Genomic DNA, 22,973 nt, shown 5'->3' on the forward strand with positions numbered 1-22,973 from the left:
TGTAGGGTTGGGGGGAAGGGCAGCCTGGAGAGCATTATGAAAGAATTAACTTCCCCTTCTTCCTAGCCTGTAAGTAATTCACTGTGGAGATGTGCTTAGGCGATACTATATTAGCTATAAAAGAAAATCAGATTAAAAAAAGACATTGGGTCTAAATTCCACTGAAGGACTTAATTGCTCATTTCTAGAAATGCCTTAGGTGTTATGGATATAGTGGTGACTTGTTGGAGAGTTAAAGGAAAAAGGAAGGAAAAATTTTTTTAAAAAGCTAAGAGTACATAAACCAAACCAAAACAAGCAAATAAACAAAAAACAAAAATGGCTCTGTATAATGAAATACTTTTGTCCTTTATTTTAAGTATATTCTGAAGGGAGTAAAACTGTGTCATTTGTGATCTGGCCAGTTTACCTGATATTTTCATGAGAAAAGTTAAAAAAAAAAAAAAAAGAAAGGTAATAATTTTATTTCTCATCCTCAGCTGTCATTTTCCACTGTAATGTGTTATAGGATTAGAATTTGTTGGGATCTGGGGAAAGATCAGAAAGACCTTGAATTTTAATCATATAAATATTTTGCGTAACAGCTACCATTTTTTCCCCCTCAGTCACATCCCAATTTCTTCTGGCTACTAAAACCAGACGTTCTTCCTATATTTTTTAACTGTGATTTAATAGATTTTAAAACCTAAAGTGAAATAATTTTGAATTGACTAATTATTTAGCTGTAAATGCTGTTGACCAAAAAAAAAAAAAAGACATAGTTTGGCTGATTCTAAAGAAAATATTTTAATCATATAAGCTTGACTCATGTAAGCATCAGTGAAAAACAGTCACTGCTGGGTATCTTTGCCCATCTTCCGTGTGACACTGTGTGTGTCATTCCCCACTATGTGTGTACAGAGAGAACAGTCCTCCAGGGTGCTCAAAAATTCTAGAGTCATAACAAACACAAGGAGACATATTTCTGAAAGGCTGGATCTACCCATACCCTGGGATTGGAGTGGTTGATTGACTCTCAGGGTTAAGTTTGACTCTTTACAGATATGTAATATGACCTAGGCCTATGTTGTGCTCTATAAGTAATAATGAACTATTTAAAATAATGACTGTTATCATTATGAGGAAAACAGTACATTTTTCAGAGTTCTTACTTTGTGCTTAGTGCTTTCCTAAGAGCTTTCCAGGGACTTTTACATTAGTAGGTAGTAATTTTATTATCTGCATGTTTTAAAACAAAGAAATAGAGGTTTGGGGCAGGTGAGTTCCCCGAGGAAGGCCCCACAGCTGATAAGTAAGCTAATAAGTGGAGTTCAAGGCAGGGAAGTCCAATTTCAGAGCCCTTTGTCCTCTGAACTGCAATAACATCCCAGGTCCCATCATAGTATTTTCATCAGGGTCATTGCCATGTAAGACTGTGCATACCCTCAAGTTCACTATAAAGGAAATCAATATTTAGAAATATCTAGTAGACTATGAGGCATGAGGCATTAAATTGTATGGTAGTTATACCTATTTCAGTTAAAGAGAAGGTGAGGTGAAATGAGAGTTGTAGCAAATCAGGAAGACACATGAAAGAGAATGTGAGAGTCTGGAAGAATGCTAAGATTTGGGCAGTCAGGGGATGGACAGTGTATTTCAGGTTAGGAAGAAACATTGTAAAAACATAATTCAACTTTTTTTTTTAAAGAGAGAGAGAGATAGAGGATTTTTAAATATTTATTTACATAATATCTTTGTTAGCATGTGGTGCTGAGGATCAAACCCGGGCCGCACGCATGCCAGGTGAGCGCGCTACCACTTGAGCCACATCCCCAGCCCCATGAATAGACTTTCTAAGAACATTCTAAGACCCTTTTCTGGTGATGGGAAGTGGCGGGCAGAACCATATCCCTAAACACCCATACCATCCATGTTCCTTACTTTCATTATGAATTTGGGTCAGCTAGATAAAGCTTTGCTTTATCTATCACAGTTAATCTTGTTATATATTGATTGGAAAAGGGAATGGGAATCCAATTCCCATTTCAATTTCCCAGAATTGGAAATCTAGCTAAAAGGCTTTTCTGGGCATTCTGTAATAAAATGAGGATTTCTGTGATGACTGAGTTCAACTGAGACACCTAGCCTTCTGCCAGTTCTCAGCAGAGAGGAGGCAAATTTTGTGGGTATTAAGCTGCAGTTAATTGCTTTAATCTGAAACAACAGTTTCCAATTAAACTGTGCTTCAGAGGAATACCTTTAATGTTTAAATGTGTATGAGTTGATTTACCTTAGTATTCACCTTTTTCTATATTAACTGAACCACAAAAAACTGCAAAAGCTAGAAGTCAAGTGGTCTTCCAAGTGACTTTTAGCTGGCAGCTCCTGAGTCCCTAAAAGGAGGTGTCATGCCTATTCTTCCTGCTATGGATTTTGGATCCAAATCAGTCCTCTTTATGGAAAGGGCTCTTCCCACTTCTCTTCTTTACACAGTATTTGTCCCATTGCCACAAATACTGCTGGATTTTATTCACTTGTGTAATCTCTTTCACTTCTTTCCTCTTGACACAGTAGAAGGTGGAAGAGTACAGACATATTCAGCCTATGTATCAAAACATGTTTCAGTTGTAGGACTTTTTGATAGTTCATAGTTTCCTTCATGTCTGAACTGCTGTATAGAATTCCCTGCTTTACCAGTTTGTGATGAAATAGTGACAAAGTATCACAGGTTTTGAATTAAATCAACTTATTTCATAGAGGTCAGCCTTGTAGTTACTGAAAAGATTGAAATATACCAATGTTCATTTATGTAAATTGTCCTAAACTCTGGTTTAGACTTTCCAGCTTGCAACACATGGCCTGTGTGATTCTTTAATTATAGCTTCTTTTATTGGCTCATTATATTTTTATTTTCAATCCAATATGTAGTTTCTGTTAGACTAAACAGTCCTGGGAGAGTCTAAGGACACCTTGTCTGAGGTCATAGAAGAAATTTGGGAGTGTTGGAATAGAAAAAAAATCCTAGAAGTGAGGAAACAGACTTAGAAGAGTCACTTGACCAAAAGCTATAAAGTGATAAAGCAGGATAAAAACACAGAATCCTAACAAATGAAATATGTTGGATGAGATGAGTCTGTTTCATTGTAAACAGTGACACTCATAGTATAAAAAGAGAAATGACCTGCAGGTCTTACAGCTTCACATCTTCATTCTTTAAAGATTAAAGTGAAGCCAGGTATGGTGGTGCACACTTATAATCCCAGTAGCTCTGGAGGCTGACGTAGGAGAATCACAAGTTCAAAACCAGCTTCAGCAACAGTGAGGTGCTAGTAACTCAGCGAGACCCTATCGTCTCTAAATAAATAAAATACAAAATAGGGCTGGGAATGTGGCTCAGTGGTCAAGTACCCCTGAGTTCAATCCCTGGTACCCACCACCCCTCCACAAAACAAATTAAAGTGAAAAGGAAATTGCTTAACATTTTTAAACAACCTGAGGTTCTAGTTTTCATTGAAAGCACCATAGCAACTTAGTTCTTCCCTTCCATAGCATTTTTTTTAACTGTGAAATGAGACTGGAATTGCACTTAGAGAGACTTGATACTCAGTAAAGAAAGTTAATATTTAAAAGGAGATTATCAAATTCCAAAATAAAATCAGTTTATAAAAAAAATTTGATAAAACGCAACCTGAAATTCATATAGTATTCTGTTTAAAATGAGGAGAAAACTTGAATGGCCAGAAATTTCAAATGGATCAAAATAAGTTTTTTAAAAATTATATTTTCATCATAAGTAAATCAAAAAAATCTGTAGATAAATGTTTGAGTTCACCAAAAATTGCTTTCATAGATAAAAATTTAAGAAAAGTTAAAGGAGCTGGGCTTGGTGGCACACATCTGTAATCCCTACCAAAAAAGAAAAAGAAAAAAGTTAAAGGGAATATTGGAAATAATGAATACCCTACCTATGTCAGTGTAATTCCTAGAGGACAGTAGGTCATTAAAATGCTTTTAAATCTGAGTTTGTACAAACGCAGCACTAAGCATATCTTGGGAGAAACACTTGTTCATATCTTTTTCATTTTTAATAACATCAATAAAAACTAAAACATGTTGCTTAATAATTATTATTTCAAATATAATTTTTCTAACGAAGAGTTTAATGAGTAAATGCTACAATAAGAAAGGAAGTAAGAACCCTACAGGAGAAAGCACATCATATGAATTAAATGTTCAGGATCCATCAAAGGACACCCACAGCCCTGCCCTCTCACCTTAGACAATTTGGGAAGCATCCTGTATAAAAGTGTCAGAGCTAATTCCTGAATTGCTCATTAGAGATTTTTTTTTTTTTAATTTTCAAAGAGAGATGGAACTCTTACTAATGTATGTTTTCATTCCAGTATTTTGACCATGAGGGCTTCTGTAGTAAATGATCTATCAGCAAGTGTGATGCTTCTCTCTCATTATAAAGTGCCCCTCCTGGCCAGTGCAGTGGTGCACACCTGTAATCCCAGCAACTCTGGAAGCTAAACCAGAAGGACGGCAAGTTCGTGGCCAGCCTCGGAAACTTAGTGAGACACTGTCTCAATATGAAAAGTAAAAAGGGCTGAGGACGTGGCTCAATAATAGAGTTCCCCTGGGTTCCAACTCAGTACCAAAAAAAAAAGAAAGAAAAAAGAAAGAAAAGAAAAACTGTTCCTGCTATTGTGTATTTCTTAGTCTCTTGTGTCTCCAAAATGCCAAAATGTTTTAAAACATCTATTTCCCTCCTACAGGGTAGACACTATGCATCATAGTTTGTTAGTGATGAAAGGAAACTGGAGAAGTAGGAAAGGGTTGTGTATTCAATAAAACACCTTAGAGTTCTTCATTTGAAGTTTGTTTTTAGCCTTCCTGTACCTGCTGGAGATTTTGCTACCAGTTGTGTTTCAATAGAGACACTACCTGTGTGAGGTAATTTAAAATGCTGCCACTAAAAATTGCTCAGAATTAGCCTAAAGGAGGATTGTAGAGGAAGAAAAAAAAATGAGTGAAATGCTAGAGGGAATTAAATCCCTACTGAAAATTTCATCAACTTAATTAGGTCAGCTCAGCCTTTAATTACACTTAGAGAGTTTTATCACTCAAAATCTGTAAGATGCTAAGAGGTAGATGAGGTTCAGAAAATATCCAGCCTGATGTAAGCCTTTTGCCTCACAGGGGTAGGGGGGGCAGGGAGTTGATTCCTGAATGTAATCAGGATGGTCCCCTCTGCCACTGGCAGTGGTCAGACCCTAATTTCTACAATGTACCCCCATTAATCCTGAAAAGGGAGGAAGTGTTTCCTTAGTGAAAATCCTTATCTATCCTCTTTTGGACAACAAAGAACTTAAGAAAATTGTGATGAATTCTCAATTTATCATCTTTTGTGGTGAACCCAGCTCATCAAATTTGTTTTCAGGTCTCCTTTTGTGCTCTCTTTGTTCAGAGAGAAGTAGAGTAACTTCCATTTGCATGGAAGAACAAAAATTCGTGAGAAAATGTGTGATGCAGGTTATCTGCCCAGTTTTGAAGTGCAAGGCTGTGTGACTTATTGGAGAAATGGCCTTGCAGGAACTTGGAGGATAAGGAAGTCTTAGATGACGTCTGTGAGTTGCTTCACTTGTGAGAACAGATAACTTCTTGAGTTAGCAAAGAAACTTCCCATTTGGGTTCCAATGTCAGGATTAAACAATGTATCCCCAGGTTTTCATTTCCTCTAGATTCCTTGTTGAAGTTGACTTTCTGCTTTTTCTCTGTTATTCTGTTGTCACAGTCTAGGTATTGGTTGGTAGAATTTTACAATTCCTTTATATTGACCTTCCCATGTGTTTCATTTCCTCTTTAGGGAAGAGAGTTACTTTCTGTTCCCCTACTCTGCTTTTCCTAAAGATTTTCCTTTTACTTGAGATATTATATAACTACAAGTAGTACTGCCTTGATTCTGAGTGGTCATATGTTCTCACTTGACTCACTCGAATGAATCACTTGAAAGTAGGTTTTGGAAATGTAAAACAAGGTTAATATCCTATAAGAAAATTCAAAGGGATTCCCTTAACATAAGGACTTGTGCATTGACCTAACTGACACAGCATGTTCAATCTTTGATCAGCTACTTGACGTTGTGGCTACAAGCTACCTTTCATAGTACAAGTTTCCATTCTGGGTCAGATATTCACTATATGTCATTTCATTGTTTCAGCTGGAGAGAGCTAACTCAAAGGACAGCTATCTTCATCTTCTTAACAATAACTACAGTATATCTTTAGGCTAAGTTCTTGGGCTGCTCCATTGACCTGGAAGATGAATGACAATTCTCTAGCTACTCTGGACTGCTTTCCTGGAACTAGGGTCTTGGTTTACTGACCCAGACAGTCTGCTTCAGCCCAGCTAGAAAGTAGGCAAGTAGGCTTACAGTTTTCTCCCAGACGTTCAGGTCTAGAAAGAAAAGAAATTTTCGCTGCCCGATTTAAAACATGGGAAGATGGCAGTTTTGCTTTTAAAACATTAACATGGTGTTTAAGATGATCTTTGTGATAATGTCAAAGAATTAGACAACTCCTAATGTGGCATAAACTGGTTTATCACAGACCTGATTGCCATTTTTCCCTATCTTGAAAATAGAGCACTGTATTTTATCTCTTCTGTTGTAATAAAGTGTCAACACTAAAATGCAGGTGGAGACCAATTACATTTGCCTCCTTTAATTTCCAGGGTAGTAGAGCCCAGAAATCCCACTTTCCCTTTAGCATATTTCCTAGGAATCCACATGAGGTAATAATAATAATTCCATTATACAAATGAGGACTCGGAGATCTCAGCAGAACACAGGACTGTGAGTGGTAGAGTTAGGCTCTGACCTTAATTTTCCATCCACGAGCTGACTACTACTAGTAGAGCACATTGCTTGAATCAGATCTTCCAAACAAATCCCAGTCATATACACTTCAGGGTACCTCTGATTGCACTGGGCACTATACAAATGGACATTGAAATTCAGAGCTCTCCCTGGAAGGATAAGGGAGTTAGCACATTCCAGAGTAATAATAATACTATAATAAGCATTTTTAAATTTCTCATGTAATAATATAATATTCATAACATCCAGTAAGTTACTGGATAGGCCTATGCCTGCCGACATCAGGAACACAGTAGAACAATGTTTTATTTTTGAAAAATAAATTAATGAAATTGTGTGAGATAATTTGATATTCAGCATTTCAAACATATCAGACAGTTATGAGAGAACAAACTATCTTTGGTGCGTTTCTGGTATTTTATTTTTAGTATTGTGTTTTAGTCAGCTTGGCAATGCTGTAACTAAAATACCCAATAAGAGCAACTTAGAGGAGGAAGTTTATTTTGGCTCATGGTTTGAAAAGTTCTGTTCATCGCCAGCCAACTCCATTGCTCTGGGCCCAAGATGAGGCAGCACATCATGGCAGAAGGACATGGGAGAGCATATTAGCTCAGCTCATGACAGCCAGTAATCAGAGAGCTCTCACTTCACCAGGGACAGAATATAAATCCCAGATGACCACTCCCAGTGACACATTTCCTCCAGCCATACTCTTCCTGAATACAGTTGCCACCTGGTTAATCCAGCCAAGTGAATTAATCTACCAATCAGGTTGTAGCTCTTATGATCTAATCATTTTGCTTCTGAACATTCGTGCACTGTCTCACACATGAGCTTCTGGGGGACACCTCAGATCCAAACCATAAGGTGTTGCTTCTATTATTAGATCACATAAAGGGATGTACCATCATTTTTCAGTGCTTCCTCTGTTCTGAGCATGACAGTGTTACACATTAATACCCTCCCTATCTGACAAATGAAGACATAGAAACAGAAGTTAGGTAACTAGGGGGAAAACAATTACTAAATAAGAAACCTAAGATTTAGACCCAAATAACCCAACGACAGAGCTCTTGCCCTTAACTGTTACCCTACATTGCTTCCATGTCATAGGGTAATCTCACTTCTTTTTCCACGTTCTCAGTCTTTTTATAAAGTTAGATGGAATGAGCTCCATAGGAATCTTGCATCGGGGAAACCAAACCAAACCAAACAAAAAGCAGCCTAGATTCCTGAGATATGGGAGAAGAGTCTGAGACATAAAGGTAAGAAGAAGCAGCAGAAAGTATTTCTTAGGTGCCTCCTTATACATGAGCTTTCAGTGGAATTTTCTCCCCACAGTTCTCATTGGTACTTAACTGTTACCTCTGTGAGCCTAATCCCCACTTTGGCAGCCTGCATAACCTTCCTTCTCTAAGGGCATAAATAAAATAACAAGGCTTGCCATACATTTCTATGCTGTGTAGCCAACCATACAAACAGGAATGCCCAGAAAAACACATTTGGAAGAATTTTCTGGATTTCTCTAAAGTATTAGCTTCATATGTTGCAAAGAATAAGTTCACTTCTGTGCATTGTAGCCTTGGGGGGCAAAGGAAATAAGCAACTGGGGCAGAAACCAGGCGTCTTGCCATAGACACTCCTCTTCGAGATTGGGTTCAGGGAGTCCCATCTGTTCAGGTCCCCAAGGAACTGGAACTCAGCTCTTCAGTCCACAAAGCATCTGGTGAGTTCTTGCCTGGATTTTAGCTTTTTAAACATAGCAACCTCCCTTCCAGGGGACCCACAGATTTTTATTTCCCATCATTTTCAGCAGATGCCCCATAGCCTGGAACTGTATCAGCAGTTGGCATAATGAATTGTAATTGTAGTGCTTTCAAATATCAAGCTAGCATAACATGGTCTGGTAGGGGGTTTGATGACATTTTAATTCTGAGGACTTGATACATTTTATAGAATATGACATTTTTCAGCCCAGCAGAAAGCAATAATGAACAATGTCTAAAACTGAACATTTGCTCTTCATTTCTGCACTCATTGGAGTGTCTTGTTTGAATTGCCCCATTTGCTTATGCATTAACTCTCGCATATATGCTTTCAATTAGTCAATATTAACCAATGCCTTGTATGTGCCAGATTCTGTGATAGAGTCTGGGGACATAGTGATAAATAAGATAATGCACTCAGGAATCTGGATGGAGGACCAGACAAAGAAACACAAAATTACAATACAATCTCTGTAAATGAGGTATGAAAAATTAGCCTGGAAATACAGAAGTGTGATAAACTCTGCTAAGGAAGTGGATAATAATTGTAAAGAGAAGATGACCAAGTAATCTGAGTTACCCTCTTTGCTCAGCTTTGTAATGGACATGGTGCCATATGGAACTAAGGCACAGTAAATTAGTTCCATCCCCAGAATTGAAAAATAATGAAAAAAATAAAATGACAGGAAGAAAATAGAAAAGAGAGGTTCAAGAATATACAACTTTGTTACTTTATCAAGTCCAAGCCATATTAAGAAAAAAAACCTGAAATTCATCCAAAATGAATATTTTGCATTTCTTCTTAATTTCTACTATGAGATGATATACTTGGGCTGTTAGCTCTTTAGATCTAAGTGCTTATCTTTAGAAGAAAATTAAAAATTATTTTTGTGTATGATATTTTTTTCAAGAAAATCATCACTAATGAGAAACATTTAAAACAAATTAATTTCTTTAAAATGAAAACAATTGTCATTCAGAAGCATGTGGTTTTGAATAATAGGAAAATTAGATTTTTTTTCTTTGTTGAACACAGGTGGCTCTGGTGCTCAGTTTAGTTGCATGTGTATTACGTGACTGTACACTCTATACCAGGTTCTTTGTGAGGTACCAGGGATATCAGAGGACTAGTTGGAAGTAGATGACCTAATCAAGGTCACCTTAAGTGAATTGTCCAAATATTTTTCTGAGCCTAAGTTTCTAAATTAAAATAAAATGGAAAAAAAGTATTGATTACTATAGATAACTCATTGAATTAAATTAGTTAAAGTAGATGGGTTTAGAATCAGATAGACCTTTAGGATCAGACAAATGCTAGCTTTCTAGACTTGGTAGTTGCATGACCTGAGACAAGATATTGAAGGTTCTAGTACTTCATTTTTTTCCTTTCTAAAGGAGTAAGTGATTCTGTGTAACCAAAGCAGTCAAAGTGTACCTTGCATATCATAATATCTCAATGGAGCATTAGCTATATGAAAATTATTAATATGGTGATTATAGCTACAATTACTTTGTAGGTAGGACCTGCTCGTGGACATTAGACATAAGCAGTCACACAGGACTCCACACAAAGAAGGGCTCCATTCATGATTTGATATCTTCTAATTGCCATCTTGAAATTCTTAACAATTTTTTTGAAGGTACTGGGATCTCTGTTCTAATAACTTGTGAATGAGGTCCTCATTTTCATTTTGCACTGAACCTCTACAAGTATGAGGGTTGTCATGATCACAGATAAATTTATGATATTTTTACACATTATCTCATTTTAAAAGTTTTCCATTTAAGCTTTGTTAGGAAATGAAATTAAATTGGAAATTACAAATTATTTCTTACATTGTCAAGACTACCGAACTAATGTGTAAAAGGAGTTAGAAGAAAATCTGTACTTACTGACTCTATACCCAGTGTGCTTTCTTCTTTAGTTATACAAAAATTATAATATCTATTTTCTGATATGTTAGAAATTAGTTAAGATAATGAAGAATTGAGAAATCTAGAAGTTTAAGAAAAAACATGGATATCTTGTTAAGGAACTGAATTGGGAATAATCATTTAATTTTTATATTTCTAAAATAAATAATCCTTTTAGTTTCTAAGGATGTTATCAGTGTCATCACTAGATTTCAATTCACATTATTTTTCAGAAACAGTGGTTGTCTTTCTTTCCTGTATTCACCACCGTAGTTCAGGACCTTATATGTTCAGACTTAAATGTTTGTTTGAAAGAGTAAAATGACCTCAGCTAAAAGGTTACATCATCGAGGATTAAAATTAATTCCTCATCAGTATTGCCTTTAAGTATTATTTAATAATTATGTAGTTTATTATTTATTCTTAACACATTTATATAAAATTATATAGAAAATATATAAGAACAATTTCAAAACAAGGCCATGCAACAGAACCCTAAGTATTTAGGTAGTTTAAAAGAAAGGAAGTCCATCAGCAACTTCTAGCCTACTTGAAGATCTGCTCTGTAAACCAGCATCATCAGTATCACCTCCTGGGTTAAAGATCTATTGAATCAGGTTCTACATTTTAATAAGATCCCCAAATGACTCTATACACATTAAAGTTTGAGAATTACCAAGTTAGAGTACCCAACCATTAAGTTATATTGCCACTGATCTCGATACAGTGTACAGTTATTATATGTATCATTGAACAATGCCAACTAACCTACCCAAGGATATTCCTAAATTGCAATGCAGGTTTGAACTTTAGTCACCTATTTGTTGCCATGACCAAAAAATACCTGACAATAACAATTAGAAGAGGAATTATTTGGGAGCTCCTGGTTTCAGAGGTGTCAGTGCATAGATGACTGACTTAGTGGTTTGGGGCCTGCAGTGAAACGGGACATCATGGCAGAAAAGTGTGGTGGACACAAGCAGCTGGGGATATGAAACCAGAAAGCAGAGAGAGACAGTTCCCAAAATGTAAACCCCAACGACACGCCCACATTGACCCTCTCCAGCCACACTCTACCTGCCTACAGTCACCACTCAGTTAATCCCTATCAGAGGATTGATGCACTGATAGGGTTTAAGATAATTGCAATCCAATCATTTTACCTCTAAACTTTCTTGCCTGGTCTCACATATGAGTTTTTGGGAAATACTTCATATGTAAAGCATAACTGGTTAAAATGAACAACTTAGCTTAGTAGTGACTCTGAGGGTTATAGCTGGAATCTCAGTGTCTCAAAGTTCCAAAAATCTCATAGAAATACTCAGTACACTCCAAGCCACTTCCATCTTTTTTCCGGAGATGAAAGACTGGGTGTTCTCATCTGATTGGACTGAAAGCCAATAAGCCATGAGGACACACATAGGGATAATCTGTGATGATTCTCTCTGACTATTTAAATTAGGGGCAACTACAGTTTGAAGATGAAATGTATTTGCTATCCAAGTAGTTAGCTTTTTGATTTTGAAATCATTGGAACTAAGCCCATGACCATTAAAGTAAAATGCCTGTGTGTTTTAATAACAATGTAAACTAGATGAACTGCCCTTTCATTTGATTTTTACTGTACTGCTTTCATAGAAAAATTCTTTCCCTTGCCAAAATGCTGAAAGTCACCATGTACAGGTTTACTTGGGCTAATTATTATTTCTGCATGGTAATCTTCTTACGCTGTATTTTCTATATACATTTTTAAGGCCATGTTTTTACTTAGTTTACCTAACCACAATTTGCTAACGTAAACAGATTACTATATATTTGTTTCCATTTTAACAAAAGTAAACTCTTCCTTGGGTGTGTATTAATGAGGAATTTGAGGCATTAAGCATCCATTTAGGGAAATGCTGCTGCCACAACAAGACTTTTATGAAGAGCCCCCTAGAGGCAACTATGAAGTATGGCACCTCTCTAAACTATTTTCTTGATGACCAAGTAAAAGATACCTTTAACTGATGTAAATGATGACACTATAAATCCCAGAGTGTGATTGCACTTTATATAATATTATATAACAAGGCAACTCTGCCTGTAACAGGGTGATGGATGACTGTACTGTAGGAGAAGCAGGTATCAGAGACTTCCTCAAAATTTATTTAGGATACAAGAATTTTATGGCATATGTTTTCATACTGTCTTACCATAAACTCAATTTGTAACTAGAGGCTATCTGTTCTTGAAAACATATCCAAACTAAATATCAGAATAACACTAAAAACACTAGCCTCCATTCCCTCTTCACACCTAGGAAAATGTAACATTTTCTGACTTCACAATACATTACTTTCAGACTTAATATATTTATTTTTATTTTGTGTTTGAAATACACATTATAAAAGCAGCAAATTGAATTTGAAGTGACATACAGGAAGTGATCATCAATCAACAGGGAAGATTTTTATATTCATATTAGTTTTTAAGCCATACTTAAGATCCCTGAGATGCAAATCTCCGTCTTGTTTTTGTTTTTGTTTTCACTTCTAAAACTTTGTTGATATGTATTTTTTTTTTTTGAGAAAGAAGAACTGACCAAGGAATTCATAAGTAGCTTTTGGGAAAAAGGTAAATTATGTCATCTAGCCGAATAAATAGTTTCTAATATAGAAAAGAAAAATTTTATTTTTAACTATTATTTTTTTTATCTTTTTGTGGTAAGAAAAGTTCACATGAGAGTTACCCCTTAGCATATTTTTTAGACAAACTAACTGTAGTTAATTTATTTTACAAAAAGATAAAAGAACTAAGACAATATACAGTAGTGGCTTAGGAAAGGTTTTTGGTATATTTATAGTAATCACTTATTGACACAAATAGGCTTACAACATAATGAGAACAAGTTTATAAGAAGGGGATTTGTAAGGATCAAGTTTGAAGTGACTGTAGCCACCTTGATAGCAAACCTCATCTGACCACCAGGTCACCCTGTATTCCGAACTCTGTACAATAAGCAAATCCATTAAGATAGTCAGTTGAGCATTTGTGTTAGACAGTGATACCTGAACTGTCTCTTACCTGACTTTTGACATGTTAACAGTATTTGAGAAAGCTCAGGTGCATTTTGGTTGGCTGTGGGATACCTTCTTTCTGCTGTAGGGTGAAGGGATTCTTTTGTCTTGCTACCACACAAGACATACTCCATAGTCTCTAACAAACTGCATTTTATGTAATCCTGAATTTGTCTACTGCCTTCTTTGGTTTCAGTTTATTTTACCTTTGGCAGCCAGTTCTTATACACTCAGCTTCCCCAAAACAGTTTTTTGGGTTGGTTTTTGTTTTAAGGAATAAATGTGCTTAGGTTCTTGTTTAATAATTTTTAAAAATCAAAGTATGCTTTGATAAAGGCGGAAAATAAATATTCAACATCTACTCGTTAACCAACCAAAGAAAGAAAATTTGATGCTACTTTTAAAATTAAAGATACCTGGCAAATTGTAATCAGTCCACAAAAATATATAAGTCAGGTAAGACTGAAGACATTTGGGAATTTTTCAAGTTCCAGGTTATTAGAATGAAAAATGCAAGCCATCAGCTAAAGAATGAATGACAGCAAATACTTATATAATTACTCATTGGGCACTATACATAAACACTTTACATATAAGAAGTCACTATGTGACAATTCTATGCTAACCAATAAATGAACTTCATACAGTCATTATAAATCATTAGATCATGGCTATTCTTATTTTATGGGTTTACACAAATAACTGTAAGATACAACAATATAAATATTGATTTTCTAGATTTAGCAGCTGCACTAGACAGAGTTTTCAGGACTATACTAGAAGCAAATTTTAAGTACATATTAGGCTTTGGCCTCTATAATATCATCATGGGTTCACAGTTTTACAGATTCATAAACATTAAATTAATATGAAACAATCTAAAAAATCTCTTTAAGAGGCATCTAGTTTTCTTTAGGCTTCTTCCAAGTCTTTTACAAGAGAATTTTGGTTTGGAATTAGCATCAAAATTTATTTGTAAAGTATGGGTGCTTTAAGACTGTTCTGAGAAAGTTCTGGAAGAGGGAGTACCCCACTACAATCCATTTGAAGCATCTGTTTTACCATCTCTTCTTCTACCTCATGTGCCACAATTTGAATTTTGTTCTTTAGACTATGAATATTTTCAGTCATAGATTCTGTGGTCTGTACTATTTTGTCCATTTCTTCCTGCCATAATGCCAGATCTTCTTCATTAGCTCTATCTTGTGCCTTTTCCATTTTCAATAGATTTAAAACATTAGTTAAATATTTCAGCTTTCTGGGAAGGACTTTCATGGTTTCACACAATTGTAGTAATCTTGTCTTCAGGTAGTTGAGATGATATTAAATTTGTTCTTTTTGTTTAATTTTGTTACTCAAAATTGCTGTTATTACTGATTCTATCATAGTTTGCAAATGCTCTCTGGCATTCTTTGAAAGAAGTTGCCAGGTTTTTAACATGTTGGATGCTGTCTTTATCTGCTTTAGGTTAGTGTGTTTTGTTTGTCCTTCAGAAGATAAATGCTTTGATTGATTTTTATTTCTTTTTCCTTTGTTTCTAACCTGTTTCTCTGACAACTCCAGTTCCTCATTGTTGATTTTTCTTTTTGAATTTCTTTTCAGCTGTTGAGACTTTTTCTGAGAAGCATTTGCTTTACCAGGCATCTCCATCACTGATTCTTCTTCAGTCTCTCAGGAACTTGTCCCCTTAGCATATTTTTAAGTGTCCAACACAGAATTGTAATCTGTTGGAACAATGTGGTAGAGCATATCTCAAGAATTTTTTTCATCTTACTTAACTGAAATTTTATAGCTGTCGGTTAATAACTATTTTGTTCTTTGCTTGTATGAGTTAAATTTATTCTAGAAATCTCATATTAGTGGCATCATGCAGAGTTTGTCCTTCCGCAACTGACTTTTTTGTTTAGCATAATGACCTTTATCCTTGTCACATACTGTAGGAATTAATTTCTTTTTAAAAACTGAGTAATATTTCCTTGTGTGTGTTGTTAACCATTCATCTATTGATAGGCATTTGGTTGTGTCTATAACTTGGCTATTATGAATGACATTGGTATGGATGTGAGAGTACAAATATTTCTTCAAGATCCTGATTCATGTTCTGTTAGATAAATACCCAGAAATGGGATGGTTAGATCATGTTGTAATACTATTTTAAATTTTTTGAGAAACCTCCATAATGTCCATAGTAGCTGCACCATTTTAAATCCTCACCAACAATATAAATGCGTATCTATTTATCCACATACTTTCCGGCACTTGTCTTTTATTTTTTTAGATACTAGCCACCTTAACAGGTATGAGGTCATATCTCATCATGGTTTTGCTTTGTATTTCCTTATGATTAGTGAAAGTGAACATCTTTTTATATACCATGGATACTGTATGCTTCTTTGAACAAATATTTATTCATGTTATCAGCTTGCTTTTTATTTCAGTAATCTTTTTGATTGTTTGATTTTTTAAAAAATATTTTTGTGTTTTTGCTACCAAGTTCCTATTGAAGGATAGGGACAACCCTTCTAAATGTTTCGTTTATTCAACAAGCCCTCAGTGAGTACCAGCTGTCTCCTGTACTGAAGAAACACATTTATAAAATAATCAGAATTGTGTTGTCCAGATTCCAAAGAACCACATCCACAAAAATTTAATTCTGATACTTTTAATTCAACAACAAATAAATGCATTAAATGACCACCATAAATGGGCCCTTGTCTAAATGATAAACCAGGAGAGGAAAAGAATTAAAACATGGTCCAGGATTTAGGAACATAGAAGCAATTGGAACTCTTACTCTGCTTTTCCATCTCACCTTAGATTTCTCTTTCTCAAAGCGCTTATTGCCACTATGATATAATTATGCCAGTATTCGACCAATTAGAGTTTCCCAAGAAGATTAAGCCCTTATGTACTAAGACATCCAGTGTGTCATTCCTGGGTGAATTGAAAAAACAGTTTCTGAAATCATTTTCTGTTTCCTGTGGTTCAGGTGAGGACACTGGTTGAGGAAAGTGGAGTAATGACTTTCTTGAGAGTAAGATGGTAGGGTGCATTTCTTTAGCACTAGAACTTGAGGCATGTAAGTTTCATAACTTTTGGCTAGATTCATTATAATTACATTCAAATGAGGTAAGTTACACAATAAAGATTTATGCTATAATCTGTGGCAATGCTAGAATACAGAGGGGTGCATAGCAGAGGAAACAGATCCAGTGCTTTGAATTTTTAAAAAATACCTGCATTTTGATCATATGCCCTAAGACTGGACTTTGGGACCAGTTATGAGTTTAAAGCCATGGAGCTTTGATGGAGATCTGAAATCCTTAACAGAATGCTATGCGACAGACGTCACCATGGGTGGCTGGCTCTCCAGGCTTCCAGGGCCTGGGCAGAGAAGGATTTGTACTACCTTTTGATAATCTGATTCTAAGTGCTTTGCTCAACTTTCCTTGACGAGGTGAAAATCAAAGAAAGAGAAAAGGCAGGCAGATAGAAATCTCTTTCAACACACTATTTTTTCTTAGATTTTACATGTACTGTGTTTTGTTTGTTGACCAGGAAGGTGATGATGGAAAATTCTTTTGAGAATAATTAAGGTTACTTCATGTGTGGTAAGGGAGAACGTCTTTGGCCAGATAATATTTGAGAAAGGAATTTAAGAGAGCTTTATTTAAAAAGTATTTCTCAGTGTTTGCAACCACTTCCACAAGATGGATTTTAACTCAGAATTTGAACCTTATTGTAGAAAGAGGCCTTAAGGCATACAAAGCTTAATCCTTTCATCTGACAGTAAAACCCAGAGCTCATGGAGGTTGGGTAAAATGCACTGGGTTATATTTTATGTGTACTGCTCAGTTTTTAGAATGATGTGTTCCACATGATTAAAAATCATATTCCAGGAAGTTAATTTTCTGGTTTCCATCACGAATCCCTATTCCTTTTAACTAAAGAGTAATAACATTTGTTTTGTTAGCATTGCTGTGGTTAAAATATGTGGATTTGGCTTGTGTTGGTATGTTTCATTCTTCCTTCTCCAAAACTCACCACTTAACTGATTCGATGTTTGACAAATCTCTGGGTTGATTTTCCCTCTTGGTTTGTTTTAGTATATTTACCTGGAGACTTAGGGTCTTTTGAGACATTATTCCTACTAAATGTTGATTTTATCACAGACCTTTCTTGCAGAGTCTAATGCACCAAATATCAACAACTATTATTAGAGTAAAATCCTCGAGTCACTTGCATCTGTATCACCTTAAATTTTTGTTAAAAATGTAGATCCTTGGGCACGGTGGTAGCCCCAGGATCTTGGGAGACTGAGGCAGGAGGATCACTAGTTCAGAGTCATCCTCAGCAACTTAGTGAGGTGTTAAGCAAGTTGGTGAGACCCTGTGGCAAAATAAAAAATAAAAGGGATAGAGATGTGGCTCAGTAGTTAAGCATCCCTGGGATTAATCACTGGTACAAAAAAAAAAAATGTAGGTCCATTGTTAAATCAGGAAGCTAGATAGAAGCTAGATACCTGTAATCCCAGCTAATTGGGAGACTGAGGCAGGGGGATTACAAATTCAAGGCCAGCCTGGGCAATTTAGCAAAAAGTCTCAAAATAAAATAGAAAGGGCTGGGGATGTGCTTCTGTGTTAGAGCATCCCTGAAATTTAATCTCCACTACTACATGAATACAAGAAAATAAACTCGATGGATAAGATTCAAAAAGTGCTTTCTTTACTTCAGTGTTGAAAGAAAGGGAAAGGTAGAAGCAGAGAAGAAGAGAACTAGATGTAGAGAGCCAGAGAGAGAGGGAGAAAGAGAGAAGGGAACAGAGAGAGAAAAGAAAGAAGGAAGGATGTAAACAAGGGAAGGAGAGAGGGAGGGACTGAGGAAGAAAGGATAAAAGCTTCCTTTTAATAATCCTCTTCCTTGGTAGGAAAGGGAATGCATAAATTTCAAAAATAAGAAAGAAAATTCTGCACAGTGAAGAGATCTTTGAAACTGAAAATTGAAACAAATTCAGTGAATCTCTGAGGGACTTGAAAGCAAAAAGGAAAGAAGAAAAGAAAAGAAAGGAAGAAAGAAAACTCAGGAGACATGGCTTAATATAACTTTTAGTGGTGTTTTCAAAGGAGACCATGCCTCACTCTCCCTTTCCCATTTATAAATCTGGGATGTCATATTTTTGTTTTGGTCCTGAGATCCCTTACCAAAATATAGGACATGAGTGAGTGTGCATATTTTCTGTGCCAAATAGTTGATGCATTTCCCAGATCTTGTTGGAAATCCTATGGATTTCATTAATATCACCCAGGTTGGTGTCCCAAGCCTTTCCTGTGTGGCCATGCAATTTTAAAAGACAAAAAAGATGGGATCAATTAATGTTACTCGAGATGAAGAGAGAAGTGGAGGGGCATGTTTTGACCTCATTGTTAAATATTTTTAGATCTGGACCTTATAATTTTCGGTTTAGTCTCTGTAACTTCCCCCATCAACTTCCATTTTCTTTTCTTCCTTTCCTTGTCCCACATAACCAGCAAGCAACATAAATAACAAATTATAGCTGTTCTGTTTAACTTCACCCAGTTGATGTCTGACTAGCCAATGAGGGAGAAAAAAAAAAAGTCTCAGAATAAAGACAGAGCAGACCTATCTCATGCAACTACATTAGGGTGGTATTTAAATACATCCTGATCTATGATATTTATGGCAGACCTAGCAAACACTGCTAAACAGAAGTGGTTTTTAAATCCTCTAGGTCAACTCTATACAAGCTTATGATGGTCCACTTAAAACAGGATTTAATGCACTATAAATTGTTAAAACTGAAAGCACATATGACAGACCATGTACAAGAGTGCTTAGGAAATAAAACCTTTGATTACACGAGTGAGGAAACTAAGGCACAGTGGGACTAAATGACTCCCTTTAGATAAATTTCCTTTTTCACAAATGTCTCTATCACTCAGCTATCCTCAGTGTAAGCAAAAATAACCAAAATGGTTTCAGCACCTTTATGAAAGCACAAATAACTGGGTCAGAATCAGACCCCCAAACGGACCAGCAAGCTTTCCTTTATCCCACAGCAGAGTCGGTCAATCAAGCCCTGGAGGGGCTCACTTCACTTTCTAGGTAGAATATGGCTGCTGGTTAGAGAGGGCTCTGAGTTTTATAGGTTACAATGAGGGTAAATTAATCATTGGCGACTAGAGCAGAATGTGTCAGTTTGGGTAGTCAGGAAAATAGTTGTAAAAAGTCCAAAACTTATTGTTACTGGGAAGGCATGAAAGCTTGGAACTCTGCCAGAGTTTATTATTTATCCTCTTCCTCTGGGACCCATTGTTACCCAGAGCTTCACTATGTGCTTTTCTCCTTCCAAGACTCATGGATAGTGTGAAAGGATGAAAGTCCATGGCCTACTGCTCAGGCCCTTCAGGACTTATTATTACTGGGAAGGGTTAATATTTGCCTTCTCTTTTTCTCCCTCCTCCTCAACCCTATTGCCTTCCTTTTTCCCCCTGGGCAGGGGCTGTCTTAGGGCATGTTATTTTCCATAATCCTTCACTTAGCACATTCAATAAGATCTTGAAGTTAACAAAATAGTAGCAATCATGGGTAGAAGCATCCACTATATCACCAAATACTTCCTTTCCCAAATTTTTCATCCACAGATGAACTTAGAAAGTAAGAACACATTTTCTCTTTGCCAGTTGTCAAGATGTCACAATCCTTAGTGTCATTTTCCTTTTTCTTATTCTTATCAGAACTTTGATGATCACATGATTCTATAGTCATCTCTCAAGTTAGCCTCAACTTCCTTGTCTGTCCTTGTTGCATAGCTAAACAGGTTATCAAGGGGTAGTGGAGGAAGGTCATGCTTCAGTTATTTCTGTAGAAAATTCTATAGAAAGTGAGCTTTTCTGGATTCATGAAACATGTCTTCCCCATGTATTACTGTTCCTTAGCACAAAAAAAAGCAAATTTAAATATTTGACTTAGAAACTTTCCCTCTAAATTTTTAGTTTCTAACCATGACCAACCTCTGCAGGTAGTACTGTATCTATCATTGAAATTAAGTAATACAACTCGAAGAAACCATATTATGCATGTTCTCATCATTGCAGAAAAATACCTTCATTTCAGATTTCTTTATGAAATGTTTTCAACAACATACTATATTTGAACAGATAGTCTTTCCTTTGGTGCCAAGCTTATAGCTTATAAAATACATTTTTTGTTCCTCATTTTACCTAAAACTCTGCCTAGGTAATTTGTGGTATTAATATCTCATATAAGCAGATGGTTTGCTTTCTTCCATTTGGTTTGGTATCCCCCATTTTTTGAGGTGCCATTCTTCTTTCCTTCAGTAAGGTCTATAGTTATTGAGATGACTAAATCCACCCCTGTTTTTAGCCAGCTTTTTCACTGCTATGACCAAAATACCCAACAAGAACAATTTTAGGGGAGGAAAAGTTTATTTGGGGGCTCAGCTTTCAGAGGTCTCCATCCATAAACAGCTGGCTCCATTCCTTGGGGCTTGTGGTGAAGCAGAACATCATGGTGGAAGAGTATGGCAGAGGAAAGCAGCTCACATTATGATCAGAAAGCAGATAGACTCCACAAACCAGATACAAAACATATACCCCAAACACAGTTTCCCATGCACCCACCTCTTCCAGCCACATCCTACCATCTTTAATTACCACTCAGTTTATCCCATGAGGGAATTGATTCACTGATTTTGTTAAGAATCTCTTAACCCAATTATTTTTCCTCTAAACCTTCTTGTATCACCTCATATGTGAGCTTTTGGGGGACACCTAATACCTAAACCATACCGACCCACTTACTGATAGCAATTATTGACCCTTTGCATCATGTTTAAAAATTCATTAAGTTTCAACCTATGACCAGAACTTTAGTGTATTTTCTAGTTTCTTATAGAAAACACCCAAACCTTTCTGATGATTTCCTTTTCATCAATTGCAACTGCATCAATCTTAATTAGCAGGGAGAATCTCTGAATCATGTATTTCCTATACTAATGAAGAAATTATTACTTGGTTTCTGAAATGTTGACTCATAGCAGTTTTCAGTGAAGCATACTTCCTTTGATTTACTTACGTTTCTCATTTCTCTTTATCTTAAAATTCCTCTTTCTTGCAGCATCCATCATGTTGTTGAAAAAGCATTCACATGATAAGATTACATCATAATATTTAAGTTAAGATTACTTATTAAATATGGCTTAGCATTAATCTGGGAGGTCATATTTAAACAGGTAAATATATTTTCTTATTTCTGTAAGTAGTGACCACCAGCTGAAGGATCATTATATTTGGAACCATTTGGCTTATCAATTGTCATAAGCTCTGAATTTTTATAAGATCTTCTTAGTGAGTTTGCAATAAGTGTGGTAGATCTTTTACATGGGCTCTGGAGTAATACTTCTGTAACCTTATGCAAATAACTCATTTTCTTCATGCCTTGGATTCTTCTTCAGTAAAGAAATAAAAGTACCAAGAGGTGCTCATGGCACTTCTGTGGGGGTTAAAAGAGGTGGCTGATGCATCTTTAGAGGAACTAGAAAATTTAAAATTTAAAGCTGATCAGTATGTATATGATATTGAGGCATTTTACACATACTGCATAATCTCTACAACAAAAATACAGAAGAATTATTATTTATGATTATTTAAAATTTTTAATGAAAGTATTATTTTTTCTATTGAAAAAGCTCAAGAAAGTTTAATAACTTGTCTAAGGTTACATCATATTAAGAGACTGAATAAAGATCTAAACTAAGTCAGTAATTCTAAAGCCTTTTTCCTCCTCTCTAGTATTTTGCAAAAAAAAAAAAAAAGTGTTGGGTAAGCATGGGCAAAAACGAGCTTCTTTTTAGACTCATTTGTTTGTTTATTCTACACATTCACACACAGAGGAGGTTTTGAAGCTTTGGAAATGGACCTGCTTCTTGGGAAAGGCAATGTGGAGAGACAGGAGAGGACTTGTTCATTTCTTTAGTCTTATTCATTTATTTGTTCAACAAATATTTATTGAATACTGAGCAGCATTCTGAAGTGCTCAAGCTGCTGAGCAGGAAACAAGGAAACTAATATTTGCAGTGTCTAAAAATCCTGCAGGTAGAGAGGCTCATATACTGCCATGAAATGCAGGACAGGAACTCAAATGGGAGCCGTTCATATCCTGGGAAGTTTAATAAGGGACTTTAATGAGGAAAGGAGGGAGGAGAATGGAACCCTCAGGACATTGAGAAGCCCTTAGCTTAAGGAATAAAGTCAGAAAAAGAAGACAAGGAAAAGATGAGGTTGGGGTAAGGGATATAGCCCAAGGCAGGGTAGTGATTGAATGATCCTTAGAAGG

At 35.9% G+C, this 22,973-nt stretch overlaps 1 protein-coding gene and 1 pseudogene across 41 annotated transcripts in view; one reads left to right on the plus strand and one right to left on the minus strand.

Moving 5' to 3' along the window:
* Positions 1-22,973, plus strand: part of Nrxn1 (neurexin 1) — a 1,065,676-nt gene that overhangs the window by 408,896 nt on the left and 633,807 nt on the right. The gene's annotated exons all lie outside the window — the stretch shown is intronic.
* Positions 14,511-15,242, minus strand: LOC101963995 (centromere protein Q pseudogene; annotated as a pseudogene).

Source organism: Ictidomys tridecemlineatus, chromosome 12 (assembly GCF_052094955.1).
Source record: "Ictidomys tridecemlineatus isolate mIctTri1 chromosome 12, mIctTri1.hap1, whole genome shotgun sequence".
Lineage (NCBI taxonomy): Eukaryota > Metazoa > Chordata > Mammalia > Rodentia > Sciuridae > Ictidomys > Ictidomys tridecemlineatus.